Here is a 14942-nt window from a genome sequence, read left to right as displayed (position 1 = left end):
TAATCATCATAAACTTGATTTCATTCTCTACTCTGGCCATACTATCTCCTTATTATATCATTACACACACCAGGCACATTCCTACACCAGGGCCTTCATTCCTATTGTAACTGGAACACATTCCCCCAGAGCGCCTGCTTCCTCACCTCCTTCAAGCCCCTGGAGAGATACAACTCAGCCACTCTCCCCTCTTTTTCATTTTATTTTTATCCACAGCATTTATCATCATTCAACATACTACTTTTCTTTTCTACTTTTATGTATACATAAGCTCCATGATACTAAGAATTTTTGTCTGTTCGTGATGTATCCTCACTGCCTAAAACAGTCCCTACCACACAACAGGCCCTGATCAAACACTTGTCCACCACCTCATAGTGGCCCTCCATAGGGTGAGCCACTTTGAGCTCTACTGCCCATCTTCTGTCCCTACCATCCTTCCCAGAGAAGGGTCTGATCTACCTGTAGCAACCATACCCACTCAGAAAATTCAAAAGGGGGCCAACACCCTTTGAGCACCCAAAAGGTAAGTAGGGATGGTTTCAGCTTATGAACTCAACTAAAATTGCTCTCTGAAAAGATGGCTGCAATGACTTTCTCATTATAGAATGTAAAGGTCATCTCTCTGGGCTTCCTTTCCTGATGTCTACTGTTTTGGACACTACTGATCAGCACTCCCAGGATCACAGTATTGTAGTTCACTCTCAGTCTGGACCATACTCTTGGTGTGGAAGATCTTTACACTCAATAAAAAGGGGAATAAGTTAAGAAAGACTGGGAAATACTGTAGGAAAAGCAGAGAAAGATAAACAGGTATGGGCACGAAAAGCTTTCATTTGCTTACTTCAATCTTTTTTTGAGGGTGTCTTTCTAGCTGAGCCACCATGCTACTATTGTACACTCTGATCCTTACCCTTAGCAGGTCCCCATCATGCCTGAGGTAAACAAGTAAAAATTCTGGTACAATGTATCAAGAGTTGTGATAGAAGTGCTACAAAGAGCTCTGGGAGCAAGGAAAAAGACTCCTGATGAAGTGGATAGAATGTATATAGGGAGGGCTGCTGGAGAAGACAAAGTAACACTGGGCTGAGTCTCTCAAGTCTTTCAGGATTTGTAGGAGATAAAGAAGGCATAAAAACATTGTAAGTGGAAGAAAAACCACAAGCAAAAGCCAAAGAGACCTTGGGGCAAGCAGAGATTTCTTAAATAGAACACAAAAAGTGATAACCATAATGAAAAACACAGATAAAGTAAACTACATTAAATAAGAACTCTGTTCATTCTTTTTAATGCCATTTAGAGAGAAAAAGAAATCTAAAGGCTGTAGCTCAGCGACAGAGCGCTTGCCTAGCATGTGTAAGGCACTGGGTTCGATCTTTAGCACCATATAAAAATAAACAAATTAAATGCATTCTGTCCATCTATAACTACAAAAAAACATTTTTAAAAAATCTACAGAGTGAAAGAGGATATTCCCACTATCTATCCAGGATATACAAATAACTCCTACAAATCAATAAGAAAAACATACCCAAAAGACTGAAACAGATATTCCACTAGAGAAGATATCCAAATGTCTAAGAAAGATATAAAAGGATATCCAACTTCTTTAGTTTTCAAGAAAATGCAAATCAAAACCACAATATGACACAATTAACATACTCACAATGGATAAAATGAAAAATATAGAAAATACCTATTGGTAGTACAGATGTGAAACAATTGGAACTCTCAAACATTTACAGTGGAAGTATAAATTAATACTACCACTTTGGAAGAATGTTGCTTATTATATACTAAAGTAAACATATGCATACCCCATGACCCAGCAATTCCTCTCTTAGGTATATACCTAACAGAATATGTGTACTACAAAGGCAAGTACAATAATATACATAGCAGCACCATTTGTAATTGCAATGAAACTGAACACTATGCAAATGTCCATCATCAGAAGAATGGAAAGTAAATTATGTATATTTTCACAATGAAATACTACAGAGCAATGAGAATGAACAATCTATAGATACATGTAACACATGAATAAATCTCTGGAATATTATGTTGAATAAAAAGACACCAAGAAAATATACTGCATGATTTTATTTATAGAAAATACAAAAACAGTAAAATAACATATCTATGCCATTAGAAGTCAGGATAATGGGTACCCATAAAGGGAATAATACACAGGAGGGTTATTCTGGGATACTGTTAATATTCTGTTTCTTGCCCGGGTGTTGATTACATAGGTTGGTGTTGATTACATAGGTTTATTTGTAAAAATGTGTTAAGCTGCATGTAAACATACTTTCATGTTTATATAACATACTTCAATAAAGTTTTAACATAGCACACAGGATGCAGAGCTCAGCAGATTTGGGAAGGTTAGATCCAGAGAACAAGATTATCAAGAAATAATATAAATTCAAACTGCAAGTCTAAGCTAGAGTACTAGGGTTCAATTTCCCTCTGGGGTAAAGCCCTTTGTCATTCAATTAAGGCAGCAGAGGAAAGTGCATTTACAACTCTAAGAGACAGCTGTCATTATCTCTGTTTTATGGATGAAGAAACTGAGGCTCAGAGACAGTAAGTAATTTTCCTAGTGTTTCATAGTAGGTGGAAGAACCCAGAGTCTACAGAGGTTGGCACTAGGCTCTATAACTAACACCAAGCACATTAGTCCTTTGGTGGCTCTCCTATCTTTGGCAGGAAGCCAACCTCCATCCCAAGTATCCCCCTATAGTCCAACTCTGTCTGGATAAAGAGTTATAAAAGGGCACTGGCAGAAGATCATGCCTGGCCCCCAAATTCTTGGTGTTCAACCTCATTTTTCTTTAAGTCATCTAGTTCAGAGGGTTCTGACATAACACAAAAGAAATAAATAAAAAGATGCTCATCATCATTCTTCCCCATCTAGATACAGAGCAGCTCACAAAAGAAAATCCTGGGTCAAAGGCCTTCCCCTAATAGTACAGTCCCTCTGGAGCTGAGAGAGGAGGTGAGGGAAGTCTGTCCAACCATATGTCCAACTCCTTTAAATGTTGTGATGGTAACAGAATTTGCCTCATATTCCCCCTTCAAATAGAACAAGTGCTTCAAGTGCTTCTTGGCAATTGCAGTCTGTGGTTCTCAGGTTGTGTGATAAGGTGCCCCAAAGCACTGTGGTGAACTCACTGCAAGACATTTCAAATTTTTGAGGGAAATAGAGCAAATATTGAACATTGGTCAGACAACCCACAAGTTCAGTTTCAACATCATATTACACTATGTTCTTTTTGATGATGTCATTTCTTGTGAACCTGGGTTTTCAACAGTTGCTGTGAAAAAAAACAAGGACCACGTGAAAAGCAATGTGGAACAGGAAATGAGGATGGCAGTCCTCCATGTGAGACACTGTGCATCATCCATTATGTCCCACTGGCAAGTAATTATGGTTATTTAAGAATGAAATAAAAATATTTTTCCTTTCAATTTATGTGTGTATTTTTTTTCAGGTGGTTACTCCATTTGTTAGGGTACACATATGAAAATACCACTAAGATTGAGAAAGTTTGGAAGTCTCTGTGCAGTTGTTTGTAAGTCTCCGTGGAGTTCCCAGGGCAGGTCTAAACCTGCCCCAGGAGTCAGCAACACTCAGGCCTTAGGCAGTATACTCCAAGAACAGCCCTGCAGCCTGAAAAAGAAGTGGCGGCACAGCAGCTATCCCTCCATGCAGGGGTCATGCACATCTGTCAAATTCATGCCAGGCCCCTCTCAACTCCCTCCCTGAAAAGCTCTATTCAGCACCAACCTCATGAATAAAAGCCAAAGCCAGCCCAGAAGCCAGGAGGCCAGTAGGGGACTTCCACACATACTCAGACTTGGGCAATGTCCACACACCAAACCATTAATCCACAGGGAGGCGGAGTGATGGGAACCCAGAGGGCTTCCACTGGCACTCATGTACGGAAAGGCCAACTCAGCTTTCTGGGTGAAGATTTGCATGAAAATACCTTCTTTGTTCCAATGTGGTTTCTTGCCAGCTACACTCCCCTTCCATTCTTCCTTGAAGTCATAATCCTCCCCTGGTGACATCACAGCTTTTGATACAACAACCAACTGTTGTGATGTCACAGAACTCAACTTTTGTTATTTAAGAGGGGGCACTGGAATGGAGAATGTGACAAAAGACAAGAATAGAATACAGTTATAGAACTGGAATTTTCTTTTTTCATGCTAATTTCCATGGTAATAAAGGGCAATGACTCAAAAAAGGAAAGGCAGGCCACTGGCAGCAAGACTGTGTGCAGACCTGTCTAAAACTAGTGGGTGTTGGGTCAGGGTGGGGGGTGGGCCAAGAGGAGACAAAAGAAAGAAAATTTCCATACCAGATTCTGCCAAAAATAAAGATGTTTTGGGCCTGGCCAAACCTGGGGCCTTGGCTTTCCATCATCCACTGCCTGGGCACAGAGAAAGATGAGAAAAACAGAAAAACAGGGGCAACATTTCTTTGACAGTAATAAGCTTTTATTATATGCCACTTTAAGTTCTAGAATAACTTAGAACACCCCCTGGAAATGAGTATTTGGGATACTGTATTGTGTTCTGGGCTCCACACTGGCAGAGGGACAGACCTTGCTAATTTGAACTGCATCCTTCAGATAGTGTCCAGGATGGAGAAGACACTCAAGAGACCTGCCACAGGAGAAAGACTAAAGAACTGAGAATGTTTAACCTGAGAAGAGAAGGCTGGGGGCGGGGGGATAATTGCCTTGAGAATTCTGAAAGGCATTCAAATGAAAAAGGAATTAAATATGTTTTCCTATGATCCCCCAAAGACACCTTAGACAATCAAAGGACAAAATAAGGATGAACTTTTTATTCTTAAATTCAGAACACAGACTATACTTCTTTTCAATTTCTTATTTCTCAATTACACACTACTCTTAAGGGTAAACCCTTAAGAATAAGGACTGCCTTGTCCATTGTTATTCCAGAACTTAAAGTGGCATATAATAAAAGCTTATTACTGTGTGTCAAAGAAATGAACAAATGAAGCAATGACAATGGTCTATAAAAACTGTTGGTATTTACAAGGACTCACTGGCTCTATACAGTTGTTTTTGTTTTTTTGTTTTTTGTTTTTGTTCTTGTTTTTTTTGAGATAGGATTTCACTATCTCACTACCAGCCCAGGCTGGTCTGGAATTCCTAGTCTCAAGGTATCCTCCTGTCTCAGCCTCTTGAGTGCTAGGACTAAGGGTGAGTGGTGCCACAACACCCTCCTGCATGTTATCCACTGGATTAAATGCTTGCAATACAACAGTGGAAAAATAGATAAGGTTAGCCAACTTCCTATCCTTTGTAGACTGGCCCAAATGATACCCAACATTCCTTCCAATATTGCAATTTATTCATTCTTATATGTGACTAAAAAAATTAAAACTAAGAAGAAAGAGTACCTCCAAGGGCCATAGACAAACCCACCACCACCACTACTCATAAGCCTGGAGATCTGGATAAAGCATGGCTTCCTTCTCAGCTGAGAGAGGCCTCACACAGAGGCAGCACTAATGGGGCGTGTATCAAGGGCCACACCTCACCACCAGACAGAATAGTTCCCACATGAACCTGGGCCCTTCCAACCCAACAATAAATAAGTATTGTCTGGTTAGATGATAGTAGATATTATTAGTCTACCTCACTTCTCTCAAAGAACTTAAAATTTCCCCAACCTGCTAGAGATCATAAGAATGACAACTTAAGGACTATGGAGCCATTTTTGGCCCAGATTATACTGGGGTTAAAGGCCCAGTTCCAGTTACTGAGGGCATGAGACTATCTAACTGAAATAAGACATTATTTAACAAATAATGCCAGAGGTTATCCTCTTCAAAGTAGTCCTTATAGGCCTACACATTTATTCAAATACATTCTCAAAACATTTCTGAAATTCTTGTTTGGAAATTGCCCTCATCAACTTGGAGACTGTATCTGAATTTACCCTGAAGAAAAGTTTGCATCCTTCATGAGTGCTAAGTCCTTCAGAGCCAAATAACAAAAACAGGTGCATATTAGAGAATAACATCTAGGGGCAGAACATGCAGAACCATCAAGCATACATTGTAGAGCCTTGATATCAAAAAGAATGCATATCAAACAGTCCCATATCTCTACACTTTGAAACCAAGAGATATTTAAGTATCTAATAAGTCCCAAGCACTGCCACAGAAAATTTATACTCCCCTAAGTTCCTGTCTACCCTTTAAGAGAATTCATAAGCTCTCCAAGATTCATTTTAAGAATCCCTGTCCCAGACAGGCCTGGTGGCATACACCTATAATCCCAGTGACTCAGAAGGCTAAGACAAGAGAACTGCAATCCCAAAGCCAGCCGCAGCAACTTAGCAAGTCACTATGCAACTTAGCAAGATCCTGTGGTTAAGCACCCTTGGGTTCAAACCCTGGTGGAAGGAAGGAAGGGAGGGAGAGAGGAAGGAAGGGAGGAAGGGAGGGAGGAAGGAAGGAAGGAAAAGAATTCCTGTCCTAACCCATTTTGCCTTTCCCACAAATGTACAGGTAATTGTGAATGGAGGCTCATAGCTCAGCAGATATGCCACTGCTAGACACTAAAAGACATTCACTCACTGTAGGTATCCTGCTTTCCTGAGTTCCTGGGCACTATATTTCAAACCTGGGTGTCAACAATTTATAAACTACTATATGTCATGGCTCACAAGAAGTGTTTGAAATAGTTAAATCCAAAAATAGTAAACTTGCAAATGCCAAGAATGCACAAATGCGTTATTTTCTAAAGTGACTTTTACAACTGCTTCTAGAGACAACTACCACAGAAAAGTGAGATCTACCTGCAGGAAACCAGACTCACTCAGCTGTGGAACTGAGGTAAATACTATAGGATATGGTCACAGCTTATATTTCCCAAAGTCCCCCATCTCCCTGGGGAATCCTGGAGAATGGGGCTCCTACCCTTTTCTGAGCCAGACAGCATGCTCACCAAGCTGCTTCCAACATACTAAAAGCCACCCAAGTCACAGCTGATTTATGTCATTGCTTTCTGTAATGAGGTATGATATGTATCTAAGCCCTTGTGTATTTTCATATTTGTAGCCTACAATTAGACATTTTTGAGGGATGTAGCTAACTAGAGGTTCTGTTCAGTGACCTATAATTATTCACACAGGCATTATGGTCAATCCAGACAACGATCAAGCCTGGAAGTGCTATGGTTCAAACTTCATGGAGGAGGCTACTTGGCTCTAGGAAGATCCAGAGAATACTGTTAGCTGAATGCTGAGGAAGGACCGCACTATCCCACCTTGGCTGCCCACAGAGGCACTCCCCACTTGGTCCCCTTCATCCTGCTCTCCTCTCTTCCACTGCCTGGCTCAGCAAAGCTCACTCCCCAAGTTCAAGTATGGGCACAATTAGTTAGTTGTCCAGTGCCCGCTGTGGATCACTTTGTTGAATACAATCTCTATTTTCAAGGTAACAGCAATGTAAAGCAGTTAAACTCCACACACATTTTCCACCTAAGAAAAACTGAGCACATAAAACAGTCCACAGAATCATGCAGCCAGTCATAGGCAGGAGGCCCTCCTCTGAGACAGCCTTTCTATCACCAGTTGCAGAGGCCCCACTGTTCTCAAGGGCCTCAGAGAGTCACTGTCCCACCATGCAAATGCCCACTACTGTATTTCCCCACGAATTTCCTGGCTGGGAGGGAAAGGCTGTTTTAGCACAAAAGACATTTCACATACACATTTGATTCCAATAAAAACTGGTTTCTTGTTTTTTTTAATAGCAGCTCAAATACCCAGCTAAATATAATCAAATACATTGCCATTAACTAGCCTAATGAGTTTGAAGTACAGTTGTAACTCATTCCTTAGAGAAGCACACATATTGAGTCTAATACCTAACCTCAATTACTTTGTAAGTTTTCCTTCTTCCCCAGTGCTGGCTCTAAGTACTTTTCAAACACACTCTCCCGTGTTAGCTCATTTGAGTCTACCAGCAAGTTCAGGCAGTTAAATGCAATAAGGATTTTCTCCTTTTCAAAAAGGAGGTAGCTGCGACTCAGGGTCATGAAGGCTGTGTAATTTGCCCCAAGATCACTTTACTAATAAATGCAGAACCAGCTCTAAGAACTGCTCTGTAGCTATAATCTCAATTTCTTCATATGTCAAATATTAATAATAGCTACCTCACAGGATTACTGTAAGGACAAATCAATTAATATACATAAAATGTCTGAAATGGTTTCTGCTTCATAGTGTTGTTGTTGTTGTTATCATTATTTCTAAGTATTATCACCACCACCACCTAGGACAGCCAATTCTCCAAATCTAAAGCTTTTTTCCCTTTATCCTGCTGCAGCTTTACAAAGATTGTTCAAGAACAGCTTCATCTAATCTTGAGTAAGTCTGGCCCATGTCCTATAATTTATCTATGAACACAGAACTCACTAGGCTCTCTATCTTGCCACTCCACAAATTTCTCTATACCTGCGTACACACAGAGAAATACACCTACCATCTTTTCTGCAAGTCTTTTTCTAGTCTCAGGACCTCTGATGTCACTTACACTATGTTAGCCACCATTCTGTTGCTTGCCCTGCTGCTTATAGCCAACTCTTCCTTCAATTACCATTTCATAGGTATTTTATCGTTGCCAAGCCTCCTTATACTAGGTACAGCGCAAAACAATCTCTGTCCTCTATTATGTATCAAATAAGAAGTGCAGGAACTAAAGGCATAGTGAAAGTTCAAAGGTACCAGAAAATAACTGATGGTAGGACAAAAAAAATCTCAAAGAAGGTAATGCTGAAATGAGTTTTATAGTAACTGAAGTTCTTTCTACAAACAAGGGGAGAGCAAACATTTCAATCCAAGAGAAAAGTATATACATAATGATGCAAGACATCATATAGAGTATGACAATCACACATCGCCACCAAGTAGGAGCTATATGTTCATTGTTGTGACACAAAAAGGAATATACATTTTCCTGGTTTCTTCTCCCAAAAAGCTTCAAAACACCTTGGAATTTTCTCATTAATATTCTTGAGTGGTAGCTGTGAGGGCAGTGCCTGTTTTGTTATTCATAACAAGCTCTTTTCAACCATACATGAGTTTATGCTAATGAGATGACTCTTGGTGGGCCCCTAGACAGTGTAAGATGGTGAGCCCCTGATGGTTAGAAAGATTGAGACATGAGTAGAGGACCAAAATTTTAGCCTCATCTTCCAACCTTTGGTAAGAGGAGAGGGCTGGAGATTGAATTGATCACAGATGGCCAATGACATATATTAAAGAAACCTTCTAAAAAAAAACTCCTCCAATGTTTTTAGAGAGCTTCCTACTGCTCAGCTTCAGGGTGGCAAACACAGTGAGGTGCTGGGAAGATGGCACACTTGGAGAGAGCATGGAAGCTCTTGGTGCACACAAGTACATCCCAAAACCTTGCCCGATGTATGCCTTTAATTAAGCTATAGATAATAAAGTGGTAAGCATAAGTAAACTCTTTTTCTGAAGTTTTTTGTTTTGGTATCAGGGATTGAACCCAAGAGTGCTTGACCACTGAGCCACATCCCCAGTCCTTTTTTTATTCTGAGACAGGGTCTTTCTAATTTGCTTAAAATCTCACTAAGTTGGTGAGGTTGGCCCTGAACTTTCCATCTTCTTACTTCAGCCTCCTGAGTCACTGGGATTACAGGCATGTGCCACTGCGCCTAAGCTCTTTTTCCTGAATTCTGTGAGCTATTCTGGCAAACCCAAAGAGGGGATTGTAGGAAATACCCCCAACTATATTCATAGCTAACAGGTCAGAAATATGGGTAGACTGGACTTGTGATTGAAGGCAGTCTTGTGGGACTAAGTCCTTAAACTGTGGGATTTGTGCTAACTCCAAGTAGTTAAGTGTCAAATTGAATTAAATTATAGGATATCCAGTTGGCATCCAGAGAGTTGGAGAATTGGCTGTTGTGGGGAAAAGCCCATACATTTGGAGTCGGGAGTGTTGTGAGCACAGGAAGAGAAATACAGTGGGAGAAAGAAAGAACCAGAAGAAATGAGGCTAGAAAAACAGGGATAGTCCTTGAATGTCAAGACAAGAAAACTTCTGGCTTCCTCAGCTTTTTAGCAACCATAGACAGGAGACTCAACGGCATCTCCCACCTTTTTGAGCCCATATTGCCTTGGGGGTGACTGGCTTCTGGGATAGTAAACATCAAGTCTGCCTTTCATTCTAAGAGGCAATCTGATTCCCTAGGTATGCTTACAGGGTACCAACTTTAAATGCAAAAATCCTTTAACAACTGTTTTCTCTCTCCTCTCTCTTCCCCCTCCTTCTAAAGAAGAGCTATTTTATCCCTATTCTCATTTCTGCCCCACTCTGAGCCCTACGTTTCAGTGCCAATGCTTTTACACAAATCCAGCTTCACATCTTGAGTGAAATATAATTTCATAGGAATGTAATTCTGGAATGATCTCATTGAAAAAGCACATCCAGCAAAGGCCATGAGCAAATTTCGAGCCAGCCCATTCACACTCAGAGCCAAGAAGATTGCAGACCCCTTTCCCTTAAATGGAGAATGTGCCTGGGACCCAAAGCAAAGCAAAGCGGCTGCCAGTGGTTATTACCCTATCCACAGCCTGCCTAAAGACAGAGACTTGGGTTCAAAACAGCACCAACCACCTTGAAGCACCATGGCACCATTCAAGGACAGACTCAAGACAGCATTCAGCAAACAAGCCTCATGACATAGATGTTCATGTCCCTCTAGTTCTAGGCCATCAAACACCAACTGAAAACATGAACGCTCCCGTGTAAGAGTCACCTCAGATAACAGAGTGTGCCCAAGTTAGGTTGCAAAAGACTCTTCTCACAGTTACCTGTCTTCCCTAACTCTCTGAAATTCCTACTGCTCAGAGTCAGAAAGTAGGGTATTTGACTTTGAAACTCCATGGCAAAGCGGATCTAGCTCAGTCCAGCAGAGCTGACTGAGAAACTGGGAAAGAAATAATAACTGAGCAACTGGGAAAGAAATAATACACTCTGATGGATTCTCAAAAAACCCTAGCTGAAAACTCGCCAAGCTGGAAAAAATGTTCTCATTTCAAATCTGTTCCCCACCCCCAATGAATCCTCATAAAATGGACCAGAAAAGGGGGGAAAAAATTAACATCTTATAGGATTTATGGGAACTCTCTGTAGTATCTTTGCAATTTTTCTGAAAATCTAAAAATATTCTAAAACAAAGTTTATTGAAAATAATTGCTTGTTAAATTTTTTTCTTCTGTTAAGAATAATGGGGAAAGAATGATCTTTGAGTATGGAATTTGAAGTTTAAAACAGCCTCTAGTAGCTATTAAGGTTGGGATGAGTTATCTAATCTTTCTAAGCTTTAGTTTCCTCATCTGTAAACTGGTGATGACAGTTCAACAACAAAGTGTTTTTGTATAGATTAAATAAGATACTATACTGCATAGAAAGAACTTCCTGTTACTAAGTGTTTTCTTTCTGGACAGCAGCAATTTTCAGTTCAGTTAGCTTTTACCTTGGGTTCTTGACAGTTTCAGGTGGAGGCCTCACCTTGCTTCCCACGGCTACCTGCCTTTATAATTTATAGTCTCTTTCACATATAGCATGACCTTGAAGCACAAAGCAGAGCAATCACCAAAAGGCTAAATAAAGGAAGTCTCACAGCAAGTTCCAACTGGTGGAAGCACACCTTTGTTGACAGAAACATGTTCTTCCTGATTTCCTTTCCTCTGTTAGCATCCAACATTACTACCACTAGCTGAATTATTTCCCAAAGGTTCAGCACAGGTCAATCTGAAGGATATCCCAAAGTTAAGAGAGCTGGAGTTCTGGTAGGATTAGCGGGGGGGGGGGGGGGGGGGGGGCAGGAGTAAGAAGGGGAAGTAAGCTCTCAACGCTGCCACAAAAGGTTCTTCACCCCCTGGTAGCTCCACTAAGCCCAGCAGTACTCCATACCTCTGCCCACATCCGGCTCCCCCTACCCTGGACCCACATGAAGCCAGACTAATAAATTAAAAATCTACCAAGTCAATGGGCATAGCAAGGTCCCCAAAGCCAACAAATAAGTCCCCAGTAAAGTTGCCCTGGTGGAGCCAGAGTCTTGAATCTCAGCCACCCTAATTTTCACTCCATGATGGTGGTATTCTCTTTTTCCCTGGGCAGGCCAAGGTGAATGGACGTCTAAGAACCTCATCCTCGTCTTATAAGTCAATGGGCAAGAGGCCAAGGAAAGAATCAGATTTAAAAAGTAAGTCTCTGGTGTCATGTTATCTCCATGAAAAATCATTCACAGGGATGTCAGTACTTTAAAAACTCACCCGAAACAAGGAGAAGCCAATCTCACCCAGAAAATTTAGTGTCCAAATAAGGGAGCAGTCAGTACTAAAACAGTTAGCGTGTTCCAACTGTGAAAAGCTTGTGAGTGAAGCAGTTCCCAGGCTTAGGATTCCACTGACAGATTGTAACCCCTCCAAGCACTAATGAGCACATTCTAGTGGCTAATTTCTCTGACCTTCCAGATGGCTGGATTGGGGACACACCCCATCTGAGGCCCAAGGACATTAGTTTCTGGTGGGGGAATAAGCAAAACCTCAGCAGCCCCAACCATGCCAGATAACAGCCCCAGCAAATTCAAGGACAAGTTTTAGGAAGAAGATGTCCTTGGAGCCATTTCTTCTTTAACCAAATAAAAGCCAAATATAGCCAAATATGAAGAAACTAATTATGCTGTCTTGCAATTTTTCTCTAGCATCTCACCTCATACTTAGTTTACTGCAATAGTCTCTGGTTATATAGAAAGCATTTTGTTGGGTGCCAGCTCACAGGAGGCACTTAAATAAAATGTTAAGTATTACCATTATATTACTATTTCTACTTTATTCTTCTATCTCCAGTCCTCCTGCTCATAAACAACTAAGTAAGCATCCTAGAATATCAATATCATCATGGCATTCTGGGCTTCTAACTGCCCATCACCAGACCCAGATTTCTCCAGTTTCAACAAAACTCCCTTCCCTCTTTTCTGTTTCTGGCCATCTTCTGGTCTACCGCCTTACCCCATTCCCTTCCCCATAGATTTACACAGACAAACATACATCACAAATGCACTTCCCCACAGGATACCTCCTGCTCCAAACGTGCATTTCTGCCTTATGTTACTGTGCCCAAAACACTGCCAGCCTGAAGTGTCTCCTACTTCCTCTCTGCTTGCCCAAATTCCATTCATGCCCCAGGGCCCAATCCAAGGTCTCTCTTCACTCAGGCTAGGAAACCATTTGATTCACAATGATCAAGCACCTCTTCTGTGGCAGGTGCTAAGCCAGTCAAGAGGACACAATAAGGAAAACAGCAAAGTCCTATACACTGCTGACTTGTGGGAGGGGCTTCAACATGAATTTGCCTGCTCACCTGAATCATACAGGCAGGAAAGTCGATAATCAGACCTTACAGGCAGCTTACTATGATACTTGTAGGGACTAAGGTTGAGGACAGGGCATGAAATCCAGTTGGATGAGGTCATCTTGTGTCATCTTCTGCCTTTCCAAGAAGCCACCAGGCCCTGGTGGTTTAGAATATATGGTATTTGAAGAACCACCATTCTCTCTGATAAAGCATGCACCCTGCCCTGCTTTGGAGTCTTATCAGCTTCAGAGCTAGGCTGGGGCCAGTATCATTCAGTAATAGCCCAAGCAACCATCCCTCCTTAGGACCAGGCATAGGGCTTCACACCCTTGTCCTAAGACAGGGAACAGAGACAGAATGACCAATGTTCTCTCTGGGGGTTCCCAGCCTTCGTGCCACTGTGACTACAGAGATGATGGGGGTCATATCACATGGGAGACAACCCCCTAAGGCCTCTACAGGATAATGTGCAGTTCTTGGATTCTAATAGTAACCCCACCCTTCTCTCTCCTAGCAAGAAAGCTTCCCAGAACATGAGTCAGACTGCTATCAATTTGGTGATGATTTTGCGTACTTAAAACATAAAAATAGCTAAACATTACTTGTACACTGGTCCTTTAACTCCATTAGTAATGACATGTGATACGTGCCTCACATAGTCCCAAGCCACCAGTCAGAGTAGCTGCTGTCATCTGACACTGTGCCCACTGACAGCCAAGAGAGCTGCCAGATAAAAATGACACCTTAAGATAGGTTTGTCAGCCTAACCCCAAAGGATAGACCTAATCCATTTTCCCTACCTATGGGAGACAAATGTTGCTACATCAATGCCTGGACAAAAAAGGCCCACACATTTCCATATCTTAACCTCACGCTGAAATAGTCTTATGCTTTTGAAAGACTGAAACTATTATTGCCTTGTGCTGATAGGCAAGACATCCCTTAGGCCTGTCACACATGGTCCAAGAAAGCAGTGAGATGTCAAAGAGAGCACAGTCAAGAACTACTTCAATACCTACACCCTCAGATAATCATCCCGTGTGTCAGAAACTCTGGACCAAGTACTTAAAACTATGCATGAATTTTATTCTAAAGTTCATAAAGATTCAGGTACTGTCTTTCCCCAGAATCACAGAACCAGAATAACCTCTCTACATATAACCACAGATTCCTGTTTGGCCTAGAGAAGAAGGAAGGAGGAACGTCTAATGTACCTCTACTTAAAATTCCAGCAACAGAGACTCCTAGTCTTCCTCATCACCCATCCTCATGGCAATCTGTCTATACTTAAGCCCCTAAATAAGCACTAAGTGTTCAGCTTTCTGCTACTAAAACCCACCTTGAGAGAGGCTGAATCAGTCTCACTCTACACTAAGGAAGCTCGTACCTTCCTAGAGTTTACCCAAAATAACAAGCTCATGTTAGGGGTAAAGACCTAGTTGGTTTTTTTCTTTGTTGGGGGGCAGAGGGTCCTGCAGATTAAACCCGGGGTGCT

The 14942-nt window shown here is 41.4% G+C and overlaps 1 protein-coding gene across 13 annotated transcripts in view; it reads right to left on the bottom strand.

The window, feature by feature from the left end:
- Dennd2b (DENN domain containing 2B) overlaps window positions 1–14942 on the bottom strand; it is a 152004-nt gene that overhangs the window by 57550 nt on the left and 79512 nt on the right. The window contains exon 1 of one of the 13 annotated variants that reach the window (XM_078046517.1): window positions 12364–12479. The exons of the other annotated variants lie outside the window; for them this stretch is intronic. The gene's annotated coding sequence lies outside the window, so the exon portion shown is untranslated. Of the gene's footprint in view, window positions 1–12363; window positions 12480–14942 lie in introns of those variants that run through there. 13 annotated transcript variants of the gene reach the window in all.

This window comes from Ictidomys tridecemlineatus, chromosome 4, assembly GCF_052094955.1.
Source record: "Ictidomys tridecemlineatus isolate mIctTri1 chromosome 4, mIctTri1.hap1, whole genome shotgun sequence".
NCBI lineage: Eukaryota > Metazoa > Chordata > Mammalia > Rodentia > Sciuridae > Ictidomys > Ictidomys tridecemlineatus.
The sequence above is the reverse complement of the archived record's forward strand: the minus strand, read 5'-3'. Positions and strand labels throughout refer to the sequence as shown.